This window comes from Lotus japonicus, chromosome 3, assembly GCF_012489685.1.
Source record: "Lotus japonicus ecotype B-129 chromosome 3, LjGifu_v1.2".
Lineage (NCBI taxonomy): Eukaryota > Viridiplantae > Streptophyta > Magnoliopsida > Fabales > Fabaceae > Lotus > Lotus japonicus.
Window position 1 is genome coordinate 78,746,642 of NC_080043.1, and position 6,000 is coordinate 78,752,641.

The 6,000-nt window shown below is 38.4% G+C and overlaps 1 long non-coding RNA gene across 1 annotated transcript; it reads left to right on the plus strand.

Moving 5' to 3' along the window:
* Positions 1-5,145: 5,145 nt before the first annotated feature.
* Positions 5,146-5,770, plus strand: LOC130746193 (uncharacterized). Its single transcript, XR_009022054.1, has 2 exons — positions 5,146-5,401; positions 5,504-5,770. It is a non-coding gene; the product is annotated as an uncharacterized LOC130746193 (long non-coding RNA).
* The last annotated feature ends 230 nt before the right edge of the window (positions 5,771-6,000 follow it).

Here is a 6,000-nt window from a genome sequence, read left to right on the forward strand (position 1 = left end):
ATTCATGTGGGCCTGTACTGCCACATGTGCTTAAGCAACCCTTTGTAAATTTTGCTTCAATCATGAGTTCTTAGTTCTTAGCACTATTCATCTGGTCAAACAATATCATTATATTAGTAATATTTTTTATAATTTTGATTTAAATTTAAATGTTAATTCAATACTTAAATTAAATCAGTTGATGAATGAGAGATAAAAAAATTATTTTTTTTATGCTAAGAACTCTTAAAGTAAAACTCCTTATATAAGAACTAGTTGTTATTTTTAAGAGCTAAGAACTTCACGTCAACCCCTCCAATGGTTATGAACTCAGTTCTTAGTTCTTAGCTCAGAAATAAGAACTAAGAATCTTGCATTGAATATGCTCTAAGAACTCATGGTTGGAGCAAAATCTGCAAAGAGTTGCTTAAGCACATGTGGCAGTACGAGCTCACATGAATAGTGCTAAGAACTAAGAACTAAAGAACCTAGCGTTGAAGATGCTCTAAGGTTCCCTTCTATTCGCTTCAGCGCCTCCGTCGTTGACGACGCCGACAAGGCCTCCGTCAATATCTCTGATGAGTGGGGCGAATACTATGAGCCTGAGCCCGACACATCGTCATCTCCCAAACTTCCTGATGTATGCGGACCCTCCCAAGGATGAGGACGAATGGGGAGGAGCAGCATAAGCAGATACGAACGGCCGGTAATGGAACTCCAACCACCCCTAGCGAAGCTCCGTCGGAGGAGGGAGTGGATTGTAAGCTCGGGTTTCGAGCTGGGTCGAAGGTTCGGGGTGAGGTGACCGAGTTGGTGGCTCTGTTGGAAGCGGCGAACCACACTGGCACCGGTGGAGGAGCCTGCCCTTCTGAATGGAAATTACCAAATTGGGTGTTGCTATAAGTATGAATGCGTTTTGCAAATTGTGATTTTTTTTTTTTTGATTTTAATATCATAAATTCATAATATGAATATCTCTTTTGATAAGTCAAATTACCATTGAAAGGCAAAGGGTGCCACCCATGGTACAAGGAACAAGCAAAAAACAAAAAGGAACAAGAATAAGTAAAAAGAACAGAGACAGTGGAAGTAGTAAAAGAGATACAGGGGAAGAGAAAGTAAAAAGCAAGGGAAAAAATGCAAAGGAGTCAAAATGCTAGTCTAATAAAATAAACCTCAGACTTGAACTCAGACTTAAAACATATGAGTTGTCCTCCTTGTCATCCCTATACCAGCAAGCCAAGCAAATTCCAACTTCTACCAGTAGCCTGTAGCCAGCTCACCAACCCTGTCCAGCCAAGATGCATGAACCGCACAAAGAGGAGCCAAACACATCTCTTGAAAATTCAAGGTACAAATTGAGAGTTTCTACCCCAGCATTTTGATGCATATACAATTGGGTTTGATAACCAGTCATAAACTGAAAATGAACAGCCCTTCACCCTACTAGAAATCCAGTCCAAGCCCTTAAAAGATCAGTTTCTATCTAACACCTTGTTGAGGAAAGGGAGGGCACAACTTGATTCAAACAGTACGATAGAGCGAGAAAGCACAAATAAACCACACATAATCTTTGTTCAAACAGTTCGGTCAATTATGCCTACCTCTGCGGCTATAGAGTAGCTATAACTCCCTTTATTGATTCTCAATAATCAATTGTATTTACAATAGCAATTTCTATTGCTATGTGCCCTCGCACACCGTCAAATTGCGGCGCACTTGCACACCACCCAATTGTGGCGCACTCCGCACACACCTTGTGCACTCTAGCACACTTTTAGTGTTAGAGGTCTTATCTATTTATAGGACACTACTAACTCTAGTATTACAAGATAAGATAATCTTAACCGATAAGATATAATCTTATCTAAACCCATATCACAATCCTCTTAAATTAAATATAAATAATTGATAAGATAATGAGTCAATCCCAACAATCTCCACCTTGGCGAATTCTCGAACCCTCGTGAAGATCAACTGCTCAGCTCTTGAATCCTGATTTCCGGGACTATGTTCTCCATTAAATCAAATCCTAATAAACTGAATATTTGGCCTCAAAATAAAATCTGTGGGCCCCAGATTTTCCTAATGAGTCAATTCCCAACACACCTCTTCCTCAAGTGCAGTGTTATCAGACTCAGACCGGTCATTGATTCGGTCAGGGCACTGAGTCAATGGGTCACTGGTTCAACCACTGGATCACTGGTTGAACCGTTTGACTCGGTGTTTATTAAAAAATATAAAAAACTAACACTAATTAGCCATTCACATTCTAAATTTAAAATTATTACCATCATATAAGAATTATATAAACTAAAAATAATTTACATAATAAAACCTTGCAATTTATTACGGTTACCTAAAGTAATAATATATAAAAATATTATGCACGTTGGGACCATATTTCTACAAATCAGAAAAGATTTCTTTTGTCCACTAATTTAGCAAAAGGGAGTAAGGGACTGTATAGTACTCTAGCTAATTGTTGGTTTTATATTAGGCCCATTCAAACTCTTAAATAATATGATCATGTTTTTGGGCCAAGTAAATCTAAAGTCTAATAGAAGGCCGCACTTTAGCTAGAGCCCAAGGAAACAAAACCCTAATTTATAATATCATATATGTAACTAAAGAAAAGAAACAGTGGACAGCAGCCACACAAATACGCTGCAGCAACAGAATACAATGAAGGTGCGGGAGCAAAGCGATGTGGGTGAAGAGAAGTTAAAATCAAGAAAGAGACAACCTCGTGACGGCCGGAAAGAAGAGTGGCAACCTTGGACGGCCGGAAATTGATAACCCAGGGACAAGCACGGTGAGGACGGCCCCTAGCTCCATGACACAGCTTTATTGCAGATCTGTTAAAAGAGAATGGATACTAGAATGCCGTTTTTTTTTCTACTCTCCGGTTTAGTAAAAAACTGACTGAGTCACCGGTTTTGAGGTAAACCGACCGAGTCATATCGGTTCTTACCTGTTCAATTGCATGGCCAATCCGATCCTCGACTCGAATCGCTCAGGTGACCGATTCCCGGTCGGACCGGTTCAACCGGCCGGTCCGAGCCGAGTTTTATAACACTGCTCACATGATCTGGTATCTCTAAAAATGATATGATTCCGATGAATCCACAAAAACCATGTTACAGCCATCCAAAGGACACGGTATACCCCATTCTGATTTGAATTAAGGCCAGGGAATTCATGCTGCAGTAGATGATTTCTGCAGATTCCTGGTAAGGTTAATTGCAGTCCAAGCCAACAATAGCACAAGGGCCAAACTTTGACAGCAAAGGGGCAGAGGGTAAATAAATGGTCCACCGATTCTTCAACCTCAAGGCAAACAGGGCATTTAGCATCCTCAAAATTGGAAATGATACGTCTTCTAAGAAGATTCTTTCTTGTTGGTATTCTATCCAGCAGAACCTTCCAAGTAAAGGCACAAATATTTGATGGTGTTATGAATATCTCTGTGATTTGTAAACCATTTTATTTTCAAAAGAATTGATTTTCCAACTAAACTTAGGAGTATAGTTGAAGTGTGACACTTTGACTGACATCATAGTTAAGAATTGTTGTATAAATAAATCGAAAAGTCAAGAATTAATGGTAATTTTTTTTATGTTAGAACTTTGCACTGAGAAAATAAGAGGGTTCTGTCTGTTTGAGACTTTGAGTCCTTCCTGCTTGTGCTCATCTTGGTTTACTCTGTCAGAAACAAGTATAGTTTGTATTGGTGAATAACAAGGTTTCGAGTGTTGTTCTTAATGGATGTCCTTAATGCTTCTTGGTCTGTCAAACTGATGTCAGGTACCAAAGACATAAAAAAAGTGCAAACCTTAAAAAAAAGACTTAAAAGGGTCCAAAGGCCCCTGAGATTACAAAAGGAATCAAATCCAGGAGCTAGAAAAATTTTACATCAAATTGGGTCCCTAAGAAAAATTTTTTAATTCAATTAAGGCCAAATCCCAATTTGGTCCTAGTCATCAGTGACACCTAGATTTTTTCATTATTTTTTAATTAAAAAATTAATTTTTAATACCAAGTCATCAAAATAATCAGAAAAAAAATAATCTTAATAAAAACCTAATCTAATAATCCTAAACTAAACAACCTAATAATCTAATAAACCTAATTTAAAAATCTAATCTTCAACACCATCATCTTCATCATTCTCATCTTCAACACCCAACACCTTCATCTTCTAAACCCAGCAACATCCACCCCACCTGCAACCTCAATATCCACCTCCAACACCATCCCCAAACCTCAACCTCCAACCCCCACCCCCAAACGGCCAAACCAAAACTCCACCCAAGCCCTGCTCCACCTGCAACCGAAACCCCATCCTCACCCCCACCTGCAACTGGAACCTACACCCCCACCCCCACTCGAAACCAAAACCCCAAATCCCCAAATCCACCACCAGGCGATGCAAGGAGAAGGAGTGATCAAGAAACCAAAACCAAAACCCCAAATCCACCACTAGGTTAGGGTTCCATTTTTTTCTCTGTTCTTTGTCGTTTCTGGAAGCGGTGGTGGTGCGGCTGTGCTCGCTAGGGACAGGGGAGAGGAGCTCGCGGTCGTGGTGTTGGTTCGTTCATGGTGGCTCTCATGGGAAGAAGAAGACGCGGTGATGATGGTTTGGCTTCCTCATGGTGGCTTGCGAGTTGCGACAGAGGAAGCAAGAAGAACGGTGGTGGTGGCGGCCTTCATGAGAAGGAGAGGAAAGTGTGGTGATGGTAATTCACGTTGAAAGGAAGAAGGAAAGTGGGTGATGTTGGTGCTGTGTTCTTCTGGGAAAAAAAACAAAGAAGTAGATTAGGGATTAGATTAAGTTTTGGAATTAGATTAGGGATTTTGTTAAGTTTTTTAATTTTTTTTCTGCTTAAATAACTGAGTTAGAATAAAAAAATAAAGTTTTATTATTTTTTAATTAAAAAAAATAGAAAATGCCAAGTGGAATTAGTGACTAGGACAAAATTGAGCTGTGGCAAGATTTGGCTTTAATTGAATTAAAAAAAATTTCTTAGGGACCCAATTTGATGTAAAATTTTTCTAGGTCCTGGATTTGATTCCCTTAGTAATCTCAGGTGCCTTTGGACCCTTTAACCCTAAAAAAAAATGCATACCTCAACTGAAATCTTTGTCGGCTAAATGGATCAAATGACACTATATTTTTTTTTATGAGTGAACGGGGCTAGATCCCAAATCCCCAAACAGGCTTTCGATTCTTACATCTCTTGTCATCAGCTCCTCCTTCTATCTGAAGGTGAACTATAGTAATTACATTATCTTCTCTCGCAATTCATCTTGCATCTTGATTTGCTTTTCCAGAATGTTGCAATTTCCTTGCATGTCAGGGTTCTCTATTTGTGGTGCTTCCTGTGGACAAGAACAACATTTTTGGGCAAAAATTGTCCAGGTAACTTAGCGTTTTTTTGCTTCTCATTATAAGCTATGAACATACAATGATTGATATTTGTTTTCTTATATACTATTTCCTTATCTTTACTTTGTACAACAGTCTGCGTTTTCAAATGTTGTTAGTAGATTGACATAGGAAGAGACTGCTGGAGATCCTGCAATATAGCAGCTGCAGATTTGTGTTTTAATTTGGTTTTGCAATTTGCAGCAAGGGTATAAAGACAAATCTACTGATTTTTATTTTTATTTTGCTTTTGCTCTTTCATTTTCTGGGTTTTCTTCTCACATCTCAGAATTTTAGACGAATCAGGTCTTGTACTTCTAGAGATTCAGATCTGTTTATATATTAGTAATGTTTATAATTGAATTAGTAATGTTTATATATTACTTAGGAGTATCTTTATCTGTATTATGGAATCAATAATTATTTATTCACACCTCAAAATGAGGTGGAATGAGGTGGAAGAAGAGAGAGATAGGAAGAAAAGAAAAAGTAAGAGTGAGAAAGTATAAGATGTGATAGATGATAAGAGGAGAGAGATAGAAATAAAAATAGGTGGAAATGAAGTGTATAAAAAAAGAGGTGTGTATATATCA